This window comes from Tenrec ecaudatus, chromosome 15 (genome assembly GCF_050624435.1).
Source record: "Tenrec ecaudatus isolate mTenEca1 chromosome 15, mTenEca1.hap1, whole genome shotgun sequence".
Taxonomy (NCBI): Eukaryota; Metazoa; Chordata; class Mammalia; order Afrosoricida; family Tenrecidae; genus Tenrec; species Tenrec ecaudatus.
Window position 1 is genome coordinate 21,869,858 of NC_134544.1, and position 20,090 is coordinate 21,889,947.

At 45.1% G+C, this 20,090-nt stretch overlaps 1 pseudogene; it reads right to left on the bottom strand.

The window, feature by feature from the left end:
* Positions 1-6,973: 6,973 nt before the first annotated feature.
* Positions 6,974-16,645, bottom strand: LOC142428090 (uncharacterized; annotated as a pseudogene).
* Positions 16,646-20,090: the final 3,445 nt, after the last annotated feature.

Here is a 20,090-nt window from a genome sequence, read left to right on the forward strand (position 1 = left end):
AGAATATTGTGTGTTTCATCGGTGCTATACTGCTCCCTGGGTGAATCATCTCTTTGTGACCCTTCTCTGACAGGATTACTGTAACTTTTAAGAGAGCTGAAAGCCCCATATTTCTCCCATAGAGTGGCTGGTGATTTTAACTACAGACCTTGTGGACCACAGCCCTATGGGTAACCACTCTGCCACCAGGGTTCTGGCTGTTTAAGAATAGAGCTCAAATCTGTATTCATTCACCACTGACATTAAGTGGGTGGTCTTCAGGTTGCCCTTGTCAAACAGCCAAATGCCTGCCTTCTGACCACATGGTACAATTAATCCAAACACACCACTGTTGGGAAGTCCATTCTGACTCAACACTCTCTTAAAAAATGAGAGAGAGAGAGCAAGAGCAAAATCGAGAGAGAGAGAGAGAGAGAGAGAGAGAGAGAGAGAGAGAGAGAGAGAGAGGAGTGATGGAGAAAGAACTCATCACTTTGGGGTTCATTCTGAATCATTGCAATTCTAATAAGGGTTTTTTAGATACAAACCTTTACAGGAGCCTCAACTTTCTCCTGCAAAGCAGCAGGTGGGTTTGAACCACTACCTACACAACAGCTCCAGCAGGCCTTATTCCACAGGACTTCCAAGTTTGTCAGTCTTTACAGGAGCAGGGAACTGCTCCTGTCTTCCCGGGAGTGTCTGGTGGGTTTGAACTGCTGACCTGGTAGTTCTCAACCCAATGCCTAACCTACAGTGCTGCCAGCGCTCTTTGGGCACAATGTAAGGAAGAGGCAAAATTGAACCAGTGACACCCTTCAAAAGGAATCATTTGAAAAGTCACCTATGACACACTCGTGATGACAGCCCCATGATTCCCATTACCAACTCCCTGGGCAGCCACTGCTTTTTAAGCGAAGTGACGATTTCAAAACTCCCAGCGGAGTTTATTATCCGGGGAGCGCAAACACCCAAGAGCACAGGGGATGCGAAATGCAGGGCAGGTGTCTTTGCGGGCTTTGGCGCAGAGGGCTGATACTTCCCAAACTTCCCTGGACACGTTTCTTGGGCTGGTGCGGACAGCAAAACCCCAACCACAATGCAAAGAATCTGCATGACAGAAACACAGAACTTAGACCTGGGGCATTAGGAAAACCGAATTCATCTTACCTTTCATTGTCTGCATTCAAATCCCAGGCCCGGAGACCTGGGTGAGAGAGCTTGTGATGGAAGCCATTGCTCATGGGGCTGAAAACCACCAGGTCAGGAGTTGGAAGCCCCCAACCGCTCAGCCGAAGGAAAATGACATGGATTAAAGGAGATGGCACTGGAAGGAAACGTGAGGAATGGAACCCGGGTCTCCTAACTCCCAGTGAGGCAGGAGCTCTTGGCATCCTCCTGTCTGCTTCTCCTGTGAAGGAACTGCTCTCTGGCAAAGAAGGGGCTCAGGGGCTGCTGTAGGTGAAATGTTGGGCTGCTAACGAAAAGGTCAGTGACTTGAACCCTGAAACTGCTTGGCCAGAGCAAGGGGAGGCTGTCTCTCCCATAAAGATGTAGAGCCTGGGAAACCCTACAGAGCGGTACTCTGAGTAGGAAACCTTTCCACAGCGACAAGTTTGCTACTACAAGTCAATGTTTGTTGTGTTGTCCTGTTGATTAGAATGTGGAGTGGCCAGAATAGATCTGCCCCATCATATGCTCTAGACTGTGATCTTTATGGGAACCGACTGTCAGGCCTTTCTCCTGCAGAGCCACAGGGTGATTGAAACCCAACCACCTTGGGGCTAGCAGGCAAGTGCTTAACCAGCATCAAGGCTGCCCGCATTCAACACTGACTTGGCAGCATCCACAGGACTCCTGAGCAATCCTCTAGAAATAACAAGATGTTTATTAACATGATAAAGTGCCCTACACGTCATGCTCTAAGCTAATTGTTTGATTCAACGTAACCCATTTTTTTCTTTCCCAAATGCATTTGACTATATGGAGTTCTTGGTATAGACCAGTAGCAATTTCTAAGCAGAAAGAATCTTCTACAGAACAAATGTTGGTAACTGTACCTTATCTTCATGAGTAATGCACGTGTGGGGACAACTATTCTTCCTTCAATATTTTATCAGATAGAGTCGCCAAGGCATGTTTCCTAAGGAAGCTTGTAGGGAAGGGCAGAGGGCAAGAGGGCTCTAAGAAGTTCATCATTTTTCTAGGTTTTAAGTTTATAATCTCATTATGCACAGGTAGGATGCACAACAAGCAGCAGAACCATCAGGCAGTGAATAATTCAGCACCCAATATCCCCATGAGGAATAGATAAAGGCGTTAGCATTTCAGATATGGGCTCAACTGGCACAAAGTGCTTTTGAGCTAGACCCTTGAAGGATGGATAGGATTCAGAGATGAGTGGAGAAGAGTGACGGACACTGGGGATTGATAATTACTTGCTTGACAAATGATGGCCATTCCAGGCTTAAGAACAATGTGAACCATCTCTAGACGCAAATTCAATGTCTTGTATTATTCATGGAGGAATGAAAAGTCTAGACGGTGGGGCATAATGCTGGGAGTAGGCATTGTGCTGGGGAGAGGCAGGATGTTCAAAAAACCAAAGACCAGATGCACTGCCACCAAGTCAATTCCATCTCAGAGACCAGAGGACAAATACTCCTGTGGTTCTGAGACTATAAAATCTTCAGGTGGTTGAGAGTCTCATTTTTCTTTCAGGGAGTAGCTGGTGGTTTTGAACTGCAGACCTTGTGGTTAGCAGTCCAACGTGTAACCCACGAGGCCACTAGGATGCACTTGAATTCAAAATTTTGAAAAATGTATTCTGATGTGACCTTCAGAGACATCTGACATTGGAGACCTTTAATTGTGCATTCTGAGCAGATCACACGCTGCCCAGGCACAAAATGGCATTTTTATAAAGTTAAAATGACAAGGAGAAGGAGAAGCAGGAGCATGGATAAAAGGAGCGTGGAGAACACACGGGGCACTTCTGGTTGGAAAGCAAGGCAACTGCAGGCATCTGGTAGTGATGCTTCCGGTGTGGAGGGGTGACTCCTTGAGCTGCAATCCCAAAGCTCAGCAATTCAAACCCACCAGCAGCTCCGAGGCAGCAAGGTGGGGCTTCTCCACTTGCCAACAGGTAGAGTCTCAGAAACCTACCCTGGCCTAGAGGGTCCCTATGAGTTGGCACTGACGGGCTGGCAGGGAGAGTTTGAGGCGTCAGCTTTTCAGGTGCACGGGAATTGCGAGGAACCACCGATAACAGGTATCAGTTTGCTAAGAATCTGCCCCTGCATGGACAAATTTGACGTGCAGTTCAGGAGAAGAATAAATGATACTGAAAGCAATGACAGGAAGAAAACACAGAAGAAAGCAAAGTTTTCTGTCAAGCAGCGCTAGAGGAACAGACTGGAAGCAGGGCATTTCACAGTCCAACCACCACCTGCTTCCCAGGCTTCACTCCCACCCCACTGGACTCCCTGCAGATTTACTGAATGATTGGGGTTAGTCCTCATCCTTGGAGCCTGATCCCACCAAAATCGTATACGTGCTGCAAAGAGTTGCTCAAACACCACCTCCTCCTGCAAGCCCTCTGTGAATGCCCTGACTGAAAACAATCTTTCCCTTCCTGGACTCTAGAGCAACTTGTGTCTCTGAAGCACCTTGCTCACTGGTCTGTATTATGACTTTTCAAAAACATTGAATATAAACTATAAATACATGAGAAACTTTCAAATTTACCAGTAATTTTGAATCCTGGGCTCTCATTCCAGAGCCTTTCTGCTCACTTCACTTACATTATTATTAATTATTATTGTTATATTTATTGTCTATCCTTTGGGGCTGTTAAGTTCCCTGAAGTCATAGATCCTTTTCTATATATCATAATAGTCATCAAAACATTACGCTTAGTGATTTGGTGGATGGATAAGTAAGGTAATTTAGAAACTTGAAGTGTTTGAAAATAAATTTCCTTTGTTGAAACATCATCTGCTTATGCCAATGTTCTCTGTGCCACCCTCTGTCCTAGGTGCTGTGGATGAAGTCTTCAGCAGAACAGTGGATAGAGCAGAGGTTGTACACTGGTGCATATAGGAACTGGAGGCACAGGGAATCCAGGGTGGATGAGTAGAGGGTGAGTGGGGGAAAGGGGGAACTGATTACAAGGATCTACATGTGACCTCCTCCCTGGGGGACGGACAACAGAGAAGGGGGTGAAGGGAGACGCCGGATAGGGCAAGATATGACAAAATAATAATCTATAAATTATCAAGGGCTCATGAGGGAGGGGGAGGGGGGAGCGGGGAGGGAGGGGGGAAGAGGACTTGATGCAAAGGGCTTAAGTGGAGAGCAAATGCTTTGAAAATGATTAGGACAAAGAATGTACAGATGTGCTTTACACAATTGTTGTATGTATATGTATGGATTGTGATAAGAGTTGTATGATTCCCTAATAAAATGTTTTTTTTAAAAGCAGAACAGTGAAAAACCCCTACTGACCACCCACACTGCTCCCATTCCAGAAGAAGGAGACCTACAATGTACAAACAAAGGAATCAATGTTTGTCATAGGCCGATCCGTGCTAAGGAGGAAACCAGAGCAGGAAAGGTGAATGGGAAGAGTGTGGAGGTGGCGGTGAGGTGGCAGATACACCACGAGAGCATTAAAGTCAGCCTCGGGAAGGAAGTTGCCTTTGAAAAAAGCATGAAGGACTTAAGTAAGCCACAAGGATAAATGGAAAAATTAAACCCAAACCACTGCCATCAAGTGGGTTCTGACTCACAGTGACCCTATAGGACAGGGCAGAACCGTCCCTGTGGGTTTCTGAGACTGGCACTCTTTATGGGGTACACAGCCCCCATCTTCTCTCCTGTGTTTTCAGACAGACATGAATTTGTAAAATGTAGTCGTACCAAGAACAGTGGCCAGAAGGGGAATGTTCACAGCTTGAATCCTGTAAGGGGAGAGCAGAACAAGTGCTGTGAGCCCTTCCGGCAGCCTGATCTCGGAGATCAATAATCGCCAGGGATGGAGAGCCACACACAATGGGAGAAGCCAAGTCAGCTACCACCACTGGCTGGGGCATTGTTCTTTTATGCCTGCTGGTCCAGATAGTTGGTTGCAGTGCAATAGGTGTACTGCTCTCATTTTCCAAAAGGAAGATTGCATTTCTAGCAGGATGTCATTCCAGGAGGAGCCCCATCCTGATTATCAGGATGCTGGTCCACCCATATTTGTAAAATGCTCTGGTTCCACATTGTTAGCCACGACGGAGAATAATCAGAGAGGAGAAAGACGCCAATGAGGCGAATGCAGAGTGAGTAGGCTGGAGGGATGGAAAGAAGTACGATTAGACTCTAAGGAAGCCAAGGGGGGCTTTGGCAGCATCTGGGAGGCAGTTGCAATAGTTCACGGGGAACCATGTGGCTTGGTTGGGTTTGCAGTGGAGAAGGTGAGAAGTGCCCTATGCCATACCTATTTTGCCCTAGAGCCAGTGAGATTTACTGACACGTTAGATTACTGAAAGCTTGGGTGTTTTTTTTTCCCTCTCCTCCTTCCCCTTTAAAGGAAAGGGGGATTTCTGGTAAAGAAAGAACAATGTGGAGCCCCAGTCCTTGTGATTGGCTGCTTCCTTGTCCTGTGATGAGAGGGCAAACCCATATCAGGATCTACAAAAACATTGTATGCATGTGTGTGGGTGGGGTGGGGTCGGGGGTAGTGGTGGTGTAGAGACCCCTCTTCAGTTTCCTTATTGGATATTGAAGGCTTCCTTATGAAGTCTATTGGTTCATGTATTTCATTGCAACAAAGGAAAAACAAAATTTTCAGAGAAAAGTTATTTCCAAGGACAAAACATATTTTTGCATGGCAAGGATGGATGTGTTGAATTTCTCATGCAATTCCTAGGACCCAAACAAGTCTATTGTCTGATTCACTGTCTCTATTTAATTCTTCTCTCTGGGGAAGCAACCAGTCTCATCCATCTTCCAGGAAGGTAAAAGCACACATCACAAAGAGCCCAAGGGGAAGCGCTGAGCCTCCACAGCAGTAATGAGGAGGCACAGTACAGCCTGTAGAGTTTCTGCTGAATTCTTGATTTACTTCCCAAATTATAGCTTCAGGGAGGCAGGACAAGTAGGGAGAATGAATGAAAGAGTTATTCTCAGTTATCCCGAAGGTGATGCCAGAGCCCCAAGCAAGTGCTTTGGCACTCAAAGCAATGCCCCTCCTGGAAACCCCTCACACAACAGTGAACTCTTGTTAGACAGCACCTAACGAATGTCCTCCTAATTCCCAAGACTGGCGTTGGAAGGCCACAGATCTCGCTGGTCCAGCCTTCTCCTCCTTTTGGAACAGAGCCGTGGGCTCCTGCTAAACAGACTCTCAGTGTCTCCCAACATGGCTCCTCTTCATCGTCTGTAGGTCTCTGCTTACCCTGCCCAGGAAGGATCCCATAGCTCCCAGAGTTCTTCCAGTTTTCATCAACTACTGGACGTTTGGCATTCATTCACCACATCAAAGGTTTCTTCTTTGACTCAAATGTCTAGGGTCTTACCATGTCCAATAGCAAGCCTTCATCATCTCTGGCCAGAAATCATGCAGTGGCCTCCTCACTAGTCTTCCTGTGCCTGTCCTTGAGTCCTTTGGGCTATGAAGTGATCCTTTCAAAGCACCCGTTCAGTTGCATTGTTCCCCAGCGGCTTTCCGCTGCGTTCAGAGTACAACCTCCCCCTCCCCAGGCTCCAGATCCACTGCCACCTCCCACACACATGCATTCTTGCCTCGTTCCTTGGGGCATATACTCTGTCCTTTGACCTGAAATAATATGATTCCACCCCCAACCCACCCCCATTCTTCATGATTTAGACCACATCTCAAACACCACATCTTCAAAAATGCCTCTCAGGCACAGCAGACTAGATCAAACACCTGGGTGTTTTGTGCTGGGAGCATTTTGGTATATTTTGCTCTTAGCACATGGACAGCCTGCTATCCGTGCAGCAGACCCTGCTCCTGTGTCCTCTGGGCACAGAGCCGGTCCTCGTGGGTGCTTTTCCCTGTATCGTCCACATCATCCAGGGTCTCTTCCAGCGTGGCTACTGAGCTCTCAGCCAAGTCGGCCTGGGTTTCTGCCTCCTGGAGTTGATCAGTACGAATTGGTCTTTTTTTCTGAGAATAGTTTTTCTCAGCAGCGTTCAGCCGCTTGAAATTCTGCCCCATCAGTCTGATCTGCTCTCCCTCTCTCAGCCACGGGACTCTGCCCGCTCAGCTCTCTCCTCTGGGCACCCCAAGTCCCCTTCAGTAAGTTAGTAATCACCAACGCATGAGCCGCCTCCTCATCCTTCTGATGGGCCTCTTCTGCGATGTGCTTCACTTCCCTGAGTTGGATTTCGTGAAGTTCCATCTTCTCTTCATCTTTTAAGGCACAGTCTCAAGCACCTTCATGCCTCTCTCACTCTCCTCAGTTGCTCGCTGTGTTCCTGCAGGGCCACGGCCAGGCGCCCCAGAGCACAGGCCAGCCAGCCACCACTTTTCAACCAGCTCAAGCCAATGTTTCCAGGAGGCCTCAGCCTCAACCTGTTCGCAGGCCTGGGGTCCGCCTCCTCTCCCCTTCCCCTTCCTGCTGGAGGAGCTCCCTTCTCACATCTTGAGCCTGCTGCTGCAAAACCTGAACCTTGCACTTGACCACCCAACCAGTTTTTGCTAGCACTGCGGTTCCTGCTTCTTCAGCGGCTCAGCTCGGCGCTCTCCAAGGGAGCCATTTCTTGACCTGTTGTCAGAGTATAACAGGAACAAAGGCTGTGTTTGTGTTTAAGTCACCCACTTTCAGGGGTATAGGCAGAGATGAGAAGTCACCTTTAGTTGTTGGTTTATTTGTTTGTTTAGATGAAGCACCCAGGCCTGAGTAGGTTAAGCGACCCAAAGTGAATGAGTGGTCCCTCCAGGTCAAGACCCCTAAACTTCTCTCTGCTACTCTGGCATTTGTTTCCACTATGGCTCATCTCGGAGTGCATTAGAAGCCTCAGTCCAATGCCTTCCTTTTAGGGAGGAGGTAAATGAGAATAATTTATTTATGCAGAGTGATGTAACTGAGTTCAGGAGAAAAATTGGGATTCGAATCCTGGGCTTTTTGTTTGTTTGATTGATTGATTTGTGGCTACTTTCCGGCAGGAGGTCAACATCTCTGGCTCTGGTCCTGTAACCTCACGGACCTCCTCAGACCTCCTTTCCTGCAGGACGCTTTGACACATCCCAGTCGTCTTTTCTGTCTCTGTTTTGTCTGTTTTGACACCTTGTGCTTTTCTCACATTATTTTCTCAATTATCTCAAGTATCCAATTATGTTTCTGTTTAAATTTTGCATGTCTTCATCGGGATGTTTGTTTCATCTTCTCAGTTGCCAGTTCCATGAAGGCCAAGCCTTGGTCAGGTCTACCCCACCTCAGTCCTGTGACCTTTGAGAAGATGGATTGACACAGGGCTGCGTCAATGACTTCAAACAGAACAGCAATTGTGAGGAGGGCACAAGACTGAGCAGCTTTTCTTTCTGTTGTACATCAATAGGGTGGCTATGAGTTGGAGTCAAATCAACCCAGGGCACCTAACAAGAACGACATCTTCTTAATATGCACAGTTACTAGCGTAACACCGAACTGGTAACAGTGGCATGTGGTGACCTGTTAGCATAAGGTCGATTAGCATAAGGTTTAGGTATGTGGAGTGACTTCATGAGAAATGACTGCACGTGCACCCGTCCCGTAAATTGCATGCAAAACAGTTTCTGAAATAAGTGACTAGCACGTGGACCCCCAGACCAAACACGTTGTCATTGATACTGACCACTCGTGACTGTACTGGGGAAAGCAGAACTGCGCCCCCTACAGTTTCCCAAGTGGTAACCTTTATGAAGAGACTCCTGGCAGAACAGGGGTTGACTTGCTAGGCTATTAACCATAGCAGCAGCAGTTCAAACGCAGCAGCTTCGCTGACAGAGATGACAGCCTCCGGACTCCTGGGGGACAGTTGTACTCTCTCCGACAGGGTCACTCTGAGTCAGAGCAGACTCCACAGAGAAAGCATTCGATTGTCTTAAATCATTGTGGAAGCAGACTGCCTCCTCTTTCTCCCACAGATGGCTGGGGGTGGGTGGGGGTGGGGGTGAACGTTTGGCTTAGCTGCTGTGCACTTTAAGTATTGCACCACCAGGGGCCTTAACACATTGACAGCCATCTGAATGGTGTGCTTCTAATTAGACATTGGGTTTAAGATCCCTTGGTTGTTCTAAGACAGTCAACAGTTGGATGAGAAACACCGGGGGAATGTCTCAGGTTCAAGGCCAGGTCTTGAGCATCTGTCTGACATTCACCAGACCCTTAAGAACCAGTTCCTTTGTTCTCATCAAAGTTCCTTCTCCTGCCACAGAGAAAGAGGCCAGCCTCACTGAATGAGGCAACTGATCTCACAAAAGTCTTTCTCCTTGTCTCAAAGGAATGACAAGGTAAGTGACAGAAAAGTGCCATCTTGATATGTCTCAGGTTTCCTGTATCACCACAGGCTGCTGCCCAGATCTGAAGCAGGGAATTGTCACTTCCTGCACAGAGAATGGGGACATGGAATCAAGACTACACTACAAATGGACACCTTGAAGACAGCATTCAGTGACATCTACTTGATGAGCTAGGGAAGGACTGAAATCCGAAGTATAAAATATATATATTTGGGAAAAGACATACTTGATTTGACTATTTGAAATGACAATGGTAGGGCACACATATTAAATTCCAGACTGGATCAAACCATTCAAGTGAGTGACTGACAGGCAGAAGTTCAGGGGAACCATTTGAGGCAATGTGAAACCAAATTATATTTCTGGAAGGTGTAATCAGAAGTTGGCTCTACTATTCAACAGTTTTTAATCTACTGAATATGATGAATAAGAACCAATTCCTGACTCAGACATGCTTTGTGATTTCTAGTGATATTAATAACCATCTCTATTGATTTCCCACAAATTAAAACAAGGCCATTCAGCTTCAAGATAGGAAAAAAGGGCCATGCCAGATCCCCTGGGAGTCAGTTGATGAGGGTCCAGTTAGGCAGATTGAAATTCAAGAGTCAGCTTCAACCGTGAGCTCTGGCTGTACTTGAAAACAGAGAATCGCAGGCAGCCCTGAAGAACGGACTAAGAAACATGAGTTGCCATGGATTTCACTCCAACTCATGGTCACCCACACTCATTCACAGTCGAGCTCTGCTCCCTAGGGTTTTTGGAGACTGGCTTTCTTTCAGAAGTAAATCACCAGACCTCTCTTCCAAGTTGCCCCCGGTTGGACACAGACCTCAAATCTTTCAGTTAAGAGCCGATTCTGATCCCTGTTAATGATTTCCACCCTTCGGGGACTCCAAATGAAACACTTGTTCAGTTAAAATCAGCAATTGTTTATTGAGGATCTACTTTGCATGTAAGGTATAATGCAGATGAACGTACCAAGCAGGGAACCTGCAAATGAATGTTACATTCTGAACCATTGTCCACAATTGACTAGGGCTACCTCGGTATATGTGATTAAGATTCCATGTCAACTTGACTGGGCCAGAATTCTCAGTGGATTGGCAATTGACACCTAGTAATCCCCCAGGACAGGACCTAACCAATATAATCACAACCAGTCAGTCGTAAAACTCCATAATGAAACAATATTTGGATAGAACACAACACCCTTACTCAGGTCACAGCTGTGAGGCAATTGAAAAGAAGTTTCTTTGGGAGTGTGGCTTGCTTCCTATATAAGTGGATGCTCCGAGAAAGTGCGTTTTCTTTTTTGCTGGGTCTGGATCCTGCATTCGGATCATTGACTTCAGTTCTTTGAACTTAAGCCAATGGCCTGCCATATTACCTGCCAGTCCTGGAAGTTGCCAACAGCCTATCATCTGACCTGCTGATATTGAATTAATCTTCCTCTGCAGTCAGTTGACTATGGTCCTGAAGAGCTTCCAGTCGAAGATCTGATGTGCTACTTAGAATCTACAGGGGCTTGGAATTGCTTACCTCTATGTTTATGTGAGCCATATTCCTGATATCAGCTTCTCTTTATATGTACCTATAGATAAACACCACTGGTTTGACTTCTTTAAAGAACCTAGTCTAAGACAGTACACTAATTTAGTTAGTGAAGAGGGAGGAAACTATGAGCTTTAGTTAAAGATTTGCATTTCTCATCTATTTCACATAAAAGACTGACAACAAGTATAACACACAAACATGTCACTACAATAGGGACATTGATGATAAACTGCTGAGTGACATCAATTTAGACAGTACTTATGATTATAGACTGCACAAGAAAACCAGAAATGTCTTACATACTTTAAAAAATCACTGCCGTCCAGTTGATTATGACTCATGGTGGCCCTATAGGACAAGGGAGAACTGCCCCTATAGGTTTCTCACACTGTAACTCATTATGAGAGTAGAAAATCTTATCTTTCTCCTCTAGACGAGCTGGTGGTTTTTGTTAACCTTGTAATTAGCGGTCCAACATGTAAATTCTACAACACCAGGGCCCCAAATACTTATAGCTCATGTATATTTATATGTATATATTATATATGTATGTGTATATGTGTGTGTGTGTATAAATAAAACACTGGCTCCTGACAACATCTGCTAAGCCAGTTCAATTCAAGGCAGAGAGAGTCAGCTCAGAAGTTTATGGTGACTGTTCCAGGGGATCCCAACAGAGTTATTGAGAGATTTTGGGGAAGGATATGGGCCAATTGCAAGGACTTTTTATGAAGAAATGCTAAGAAAATAGAAAAAGTGCATTTGTGAGCAAAAGGCCAAGACAATTGCGCTGCAGAACCTCCCCCCGCCCCGCCATTTCTGCAATGTACAGCTCATTAACTGAGGACAACAATGGCTGTTCTAAGAGAATTTTATGGAGAAAACTGACCCCATCCACTCCACAGACATGATCTTTCCCCCTTCAGCCTTCTTTTTGTTCCTTAAACAGAAAGAACATTGAAAGTAATGTGACCCCCCTGCTCCCCAGGCCAAAATTTACATTTCAATCTTGTGTCAACTGATGAACACAACATGCTTCAGAGAAGGGTCTCAGAGTTGGAAACACCGCCACCAGACATGCATAGTCTTTGATCCAGGACACGTCAAGGAAAAGGTAGTTTCCCATACTTTTGACCCATCCTCATATGAATCATTTTATATACAATAAAATATATTGTCAATGGTATCATGAGATAGCCAAAAGTTTTCTCAGAAAACAGTCGAATCAATTTTATATTCTCTCTTTCACTACTGCACCCTCATCTTCTCTCAAATGGAGATGAAAAGCTTATGGTCAATCTGTAAGAGTAATTGCACAAGGGTAAGAAAATATTTTTTCTTTTTTAAAATTCAACAGACTTTTAGCATTGATGAGAACCCACTCATATAGTGTTGGAGGAATAGCTCCTTTCCCCATTTGATTTCCAAATTTTGGTTCCCCCTTCCCTGATCTGTATGCAGATACCTATTAATTCTCTGGATCACCTGTTCTGGTCGAGTCCCCTTTCAGTGTCTGCAGGCTGCCTATTCTGCTCATATGTCTTGGGTTGATATGAATGTATAACTCTTAGCTGAGATTTTGCCTTCTCTTGTTGTGAAGTCCTTCATGGTATTGTGGATTAGGTTATAGGTTAGACTTTTGGCTGTGAACATCAAGGTCAGAGGTTCAAACCCACCAACTACTCCGTGAAGGAGGAACAATGGTGGCTGCTCCCATAAAAACGTGCAGCCTGGTCTCAGAAACTCTAAGGAGCAGTTCTACTCTGTCCTATTAGTTGGAATCAATTCAACAACAGAGGTGCATTTAGAAACCAGACACTGATGGGCCATCTTTTCAAGTACCCTTTGCTTGACTCTCTGCCCTTCTGCTTCCTGGCTCTATGCTGCCCTCTCATGCCCACTGCGGGAGCATCCTGGCAGAAACCCATTTCAGAAGACGCCCCCGAACACTTTCTAACTGTTAAGTATGGCACTTTATTGAGATACAAAGAAAGAATTTGCTGGAAATGAAGGTGTTAGATATGATTCATTCCATTTTAAGCAAAATGGGGTTTCTCCAATTACCTTAGTGATTTATTTTGTCAAGAGCAATCACCGGCAAAGATACATCACTTCCATAAATTTTACACATATAATCCAGTGACATTGATGCCCATTCTCACTTTGTGCTCTCGTCCTAATGTGTCCTCTTGTCACTTTCATATCATGTGCCGCCCACTCATCTATTCACTGAACACAAGCACCTGGCAAATCTCAAACGACAAAAAACCCACTGCCGGGAAGTTGAGGCCCACTCATAGTGACCCTGTACTAAGTACAAAGGAAACTCAGGGACATTTACACTGTAGTCTCTTGTGGGGCCAACCAGCGTTGAGTGAACGGCGGTAGTTTTCCCTGACTCCCCAGAGGAAAGTAGTTCTGCAGAACAGTGTGGCATAGAGCCCCAGGTGAGAGCAGGAGGCTAGACAAAACACATGCTAGAGAAGGAGCATTTTCGGGTCTGGACAAGTGGAACCAGTAGTCATAGTTCTGGAAAAATGTATCAATGTGATGAAGTCATGTAAAACAATCCAGGGGACCCTATGAGTTATGCAAATGGAACAGAAAGGAAGGATTTCCAGCAAGTGGAGAGAGGGATGTGGGTGGATTTGGAAACAAGGCAGAAATGGTGTTGAGGATCCCACTGCAATGGAAGACAGGTGATTTCCTGGCCTGCTTCTGCTACTGAAGGAAAAATATCACTCGGAGAGAAAAGGAAAAACAACAAAAAAATTCACTGCCATGGATACGATACTGACTCATAGTGACCCTACAGGACAGGGGAGACTTGCTCCTGTGAGTTTCTGAGACTAACTCTATCCAAGAGTAGAGAGTCCCATCTTTCTCCCATAGAGAGAACAGACAGGTTTAAAAATATTTTTTTAATTTGGTGATTTTTTTTATCTCTCCTGCTTTTGTGTAATCAAGGTATCTAGCTGGTGGATCAATAACATCTTGCACTTCTTCATTAGATGGATAGCACGACTCCATTCATTCTTTTTTTAATTTATTTTTTAATCATTTCATTAGGGGCTCATGCAACTCTTATCACAATCCATACATACATCTATCATGTAAAGCACATTTGTACATTCGTTGCCCTCATCATTCTTAAAACATCTGCTTTCCATCCAAGCCCCTGGCATCAGTTCCTCATTTTTCCCCTTCCTCCCTACTCCTCCTTCCCTCATGAACCCTTGATAATTTACAAATTATTATTTTGTCATATCTTGTACTGTTCGACATCTCCCTTCACCCACTTTTATGTTGTCCATCCCCCAGGGAGGAGGCTATGTGTAGAGCCTTGTAATCGGCTCCTCCTTTCCACCCCACCCTCTCTCCACCCTCCCAGTATCGCCACTCTCACCACTGGTCCTGAAGGGATCATCCACCCTGTATTCCCTGTGTTTCCAGTTCATATCTGTACCAGAGTACATCCTCTGGTATAGCCAGATTTGTAAGATAGAATTGGTATCATGATAGTGGGGGATTAGGAGGGGAGGAAGCATTTAGGAACTAGAGGAAAGTTGTATGTTTCATCATTGCTGCATCACACCCTGACTGGCTCATCTCCTCCCAAAAATCCTTGTAAGAGTGGCCTACAAATGGGCTTTGAGTAATCCAAAAAGTCGAAAATCCAGTACTATGCAGTCAATTCCAACTCATAGCAATGCTACAAAGCAGAGCCAAACTTCTCCAACGGTTTCTGAGACTGTGAACTCCACTAAAACAGACTGCCTCTGTGGTCTCCTGGGGAGCAGCTGGTGGGGTTGAACCACTGACCTTTCTGTTAGGAGGTAAACACTTTAACAACTATGCCACCAGATCACTTTAAAATTCTTTATTACTCCGTCTCATGTGTTGCTTTTGTTTGGAGACATAAAAGAACAGTACTACTCAACTCCCTTTCGTAATGGTCAATCAAAACAGTCACTACTAATGGACCAAGGTCTTCATTGATTGTTTTTGATTTTTTTAGGTCATACTGGGCTCCCACTGCACCGCAGGCATTGGCCAGAGACATCGCTCCAGGAAGTGATGGAATACTAATTGAAGTGTTTCAACAAGCTGATGGAGCCCTGGAAGCACTCAGTCATCTACACCAAGAAATCTGGAAGATGGCTACTTGTCCAACTGACTGGAAGAGATGCATAGTTGGACCCATTCCAAAGAAAGGTGACCCAGCAAAGGCACAAATTATACAATAATATCACTGCTACTACATGCAAGTAAAATTTTGTTGAAAACCATTCAACGAAAGTTGCAGTCAAAGGGAGCTTCCAGTGGGGTTCCTATTACCTCCTGGGGAAGAACCAAAGTGGCTCTCAAAGGAACCCACCATAGCCTGATGCTGCAGAGAAACTTTCCGAAGCCAAAACACCTTGGAGAGAGTTTTAAAGGAGGTTTCTAATGCAATTAAGCAAGCATTCCCAAAATGTAAGCAAAGCAAAATGCCCTGAATAGAAAATGTATCAATCACCACCAACCCTTCTCATCTACATGATTCAGAATAAGAACACAAACACCTTCTGCTAATACAGCGAATGGAATTTTCAAAGCAGTGTGGGAACTAGGGTGCTCACTTCATGAGAACCAGTTTATGCAACTTAGAGAGCCTTGGCTGCTGTAAGCTCCCTTAAGTTGCAGTGCAGAATCTATAGGAAGGGTTGGGTTTGCTTGTATAAGTTTTTCTTTTAAAGACTAAGTATGTGAGCATATTTGATTGGGGTGGGGGTTGGCGGATATTAGCTACTTTACAAAACAGCAAAGCTACTAAAGGTGAATAAACTAGTGATGCATTGATATAAATTGTGTAAAAAAATCCCAATTATTCCTACCTTACATAAACAGATTCTCTTTCTCTCTCTTCTCTCTCTCTCTCTCTCTCTCTCTCTCTCTCTCTCTCTCTCTCTCTCTCTCTCTCTCTGATTTAAACCTAATTATAAGAACCTACAGCCATGTTTTTAAATTAAGGCACAATTTGGATGGAGAAAACAAACACCAAACTCACTGTCAATGAGATGACGCCACCTCACAGCGACGCCATTGGACAGGTTAGAACTGCCCCTGTGAGTTTCTAAGACGGCCGCTCTTTATGGGAGTAGACAGCTTGTCCTTCTCCGAGTGCGGCAGAAGGGAAGCAAGTCAACACGAGAATGTACAGAACTGCAGGCACTTACCCACTTACCCACCGCCTGGCTGCCCTGCTGTGTGTGGCTGCCATTAAAAAAAACAACAACAACAAAACAGGTTTCTGGTGTTTGAAATCTGCCCAGCAATGCCAACCACTTTTAGATATTGTGCCTGATGGAATCCCTAGGCAGCCTTGCATAAAGATACAGACATCAGCCATGCAAGTGAAATATTTTCCCTGAGGCTGAACAGTTAGGAAGCCTCCTGGCCTACACGGTGGAAGGTGAGGTTTGAAGTCTGCTGCCTGGAGCTCTGCCCAAGGAGATGTGTCTGGGGCTGGGCTCTGACTGCAGGATTAGCCTTGTCATCCCGCTGAGCCCCTCGGAGAACTCCAGACTCAATCACTTGCTCATTCACTCTCCCCATAACGACCCCCCATCACCCAGTCCCCACCCCCAACCCCACCACAACTGTCCATTCGGTTTCAGTTGCTCTTGATCCTCTCTCTTCCTCATTCCAATTAGGAAACGCTGCTGCTTGCACCTCCGCTATTTCTCTGCAAGAAATGCCAGTTGCACCTTGGTTACATGCCTGGCCACTAAACGAAAGGTTGGCAGTTTGAACTCACCAGCTGCTCTGTGGGACAAAGATGTGGCCGTCTCCCTCCAGAAAGATCCCCAAACCAATCTCACTCACCATCGAGTCCATTCCAATTCACTGTGACCCTGGAGAATAGAACCGCCCTTGTGGGAAGAGCCTGTAACACTTTACAGGAGTAGAAAGGCTGATTGTTCTGCAGAGCAGCTGATGGTTTCAAACTGCTGATCTCGTGGTCAGCAACCCAAAGTGCAACAATTATGCCACCGGGGCTCCTGCCCTAGAGAGATAAAAAACTCAACCAACCAAACACTACCGTTGGGCTGATGTCATAGTGATCCTATGGGGCATGGTAGAGCTGGCCCTGTGAGTTTCCAACACCGTAATTCTTCACAGGAGTAGAAAACCATGGTTTTCTCCCAGTGAGTCGCTGGTGGTTTCAAACGGATGACCTTTGGGATCACAGCCCAATTCATACCCACTAGGCCACCAGGGCACCTCTCCAGAAAGATGACAGTGTTGGAAATCCTATGGGGGCAGTTCTACTCTGTGCGACAGGATCACTGTGAGTCAGCATCTACTCAAGGCAACAAATAACAAGTGGATTTTCTGCTTCCATCCACGCTCCTGACGCAGCCTTTGTTACTTTTCTCCTCTTAAGAGCACTTCAACTATGCAAGCTTCCAGAATTGTTTTCCTTATCTTAATCACGCTCTACTCAAAACAAATGGGATAATTAAAGATCTCTAGAGCTTTAAGAAGGAGCCCTGGTGGCACAGTGGTTAAGCACTGAGCTGGGAACAGATAGTTTGGCAGTCCAGACCTAGCAGTGGGAGGTAGGCTGGATAGCCTCCTTCTGTCAATATTGCAGCCTGGCAAACCCTCCAGGGCAGCTCTACTCTGACCTCTGGGGTTGTGATGAGTCAGAATAAACTCAATGACAATGCGTTTTTTAGAGCTTTAAAGGAGTGACTATCCTCAGTGTATCGAACTGTACATAGAAAATGGGTCTTATGACAGAGTTGAATCATTCTATGAGATTCTGAAAGGGATCATTCAACCCATTTATAGAAAATAGTTCATGTTTTCTGGTTGATGGACAGGGACATATGAGGAAAAATGGGTGAGTGGGAAACAAGGCACTTCAGTTGTGTCTAAGGGTAGCTGGAGTCGTGTATCCAGGAAAAATGCTGTTGGGGGCATGACACTAATAGGTGCAAAACCGCAAATATCACTGTCAGGTGGCAAGATAAGGAGTTGCTCCTCTCCATGCCTACAGGAAGTTGGAAGCTGATAAAGGCTAAAGGGCATGTGCCAATTCAGGGTCTGAGCCAGGGGTTGGTGGTACAACTAGGTGGGCCAACTAGGAGTTGCTGGTACAACCTGGATTGGCCAATCTAGGCCAGGTGGGCTTAATTCAACCAATGGGGTCAACCAGTTCCGTTGACCACGCCTCCCAGTTGAAAGGCCCCAAAGCCTGGAACCTGGAGACCATAGATCTTTTATTCCAGTTGCTTCTCTGTGGTTCCGCTTGTCGGTGTTTCTCTCTGTCTGTCCTCTGTCTGTCTGTCTGTCTCTCTCATTCCCCCCACCCCCACCTCTGGTCGCCATGTGTGCGTGAGTGCAGTCCTGTGTTCAGTTAACTGTGAAACTTCTATCCTTTATGAAAACCCACTTGGGCCACACACCAGGCTTCAGTGTGAATTTTTCTCATGCAAAGCCAAGGACCAGGTTTATCTCACCCGAGGAATCTAGCATCACCAATTAGAGATTCGAAAACAATTTACATTTTAAAGCTTGTCAGCAGGTGTTTTACAAGAGTAAGGGTTGTTAACTCAAAGAAGTGAGGGCACAAATTTAATAAAAGGCATTAATATTATTAAAATAGAGTTAACATTGCTATGGTTGGCAGCAACAAAACAAAACAAGAAACAGACTTCTCGTGTTGTTTGTAATGATGTGGAATGCAAGGAGTATTTGGTAAAATGTTTTTCTTCGTTCTTTCTGTATCATCTGGCCTCACCCTAGTTGAGTCTCTACTAATCTTTGCTTTCTTATGCTCCTTTTTTCTCAGCCATTAGCTTTTAAAAATCTATATTAAACTTCAAAATTTTAAAAATGTTTTTCAGTTTTCTGTATTCTTATTTTGTTCATGGGAGTGAAACATAATCTAGAGATGCCCTCTCTAGTCTCTGGAAGTACAGGTGAGGAGGGGGGGTCACTTTTGTTAGAAACCAGGAGCTGCCACTCCATGCCATAAGAAGTTAGAGACCTCGAACCCAAACTGCCCTGGCTGACAACACATGCTGGCAAGTCTTAGACTGGGAGCTGGGATGAGGTACTCAGAAGGAGAGAAGGTCTCTTTGAGACTGGTTGTCTTTTGGGACATTGAGCTGTTATATAGGAAAATATGCTCTAATATCACTAGTGCCAGAATCACCTGGATTGCTGGTTAAAGATGTACATTTCTGGCTCAAACCAGATCTACAGAGTCAGATACCCTGGAAGTGGGGCCCAGGAATCTGCATTTTGCCAGTCCCTTCAAGGCACCCTGCAGTTATAAAACAATGTACTGAAGCCATGTAGTGAAGTGTGGATGTGTATCCTCTTTCTCTTCCTTAAGAGAACCACAGTGTTCAAGGGAGAAATTCAAACCCACTTGCTTTATTTTAGAAGGAAGTTCCTTTGAAAATTTTCATATTTTATTAACCAAAAAAATTACTTGAACCATAATGCACAGTGAATCCCACAGAGTGTTGAAGCAGCAAGGCAAGTTCTTCGGTAGGTTCTGGGAAAGCCAGCTCCTTGAATTTCCACTGAGCTTTCTGCAGAGCTCTCCAAAGGCTGACTCTAACGGTGTGAGCTTTGGGACATGACCCTCACTGCAACTATATTAATACTTATGAGAACTCAGATGGGTTTGTGCATGAGATAAAACATTATCACTTTAAGTAGAGTAGGATCAATCGCTGAGGAAGTTTTAACACAGAGAACATAAAAACACTTGAGCTGGAAATTCCAATTTCACATTCTAATAACTAATATTATCTCAGAAACCCATGCATATGTTGGACTATCATAATTATTTGGTTGACAAGGTGTGGACAGGTAAAGTGTAGAGTAATTGAACTCATACGCCTACCTATGCACCGCACACTGAAATGCCAAGAGTGATACCTTCAGAATTTGTTTAACAATCCTCCCACATTCATCTGGCAGAATCACCCACTGTGGTCATTTGTTAAATGCCACTGACTTTCACTTTTAATTCTCA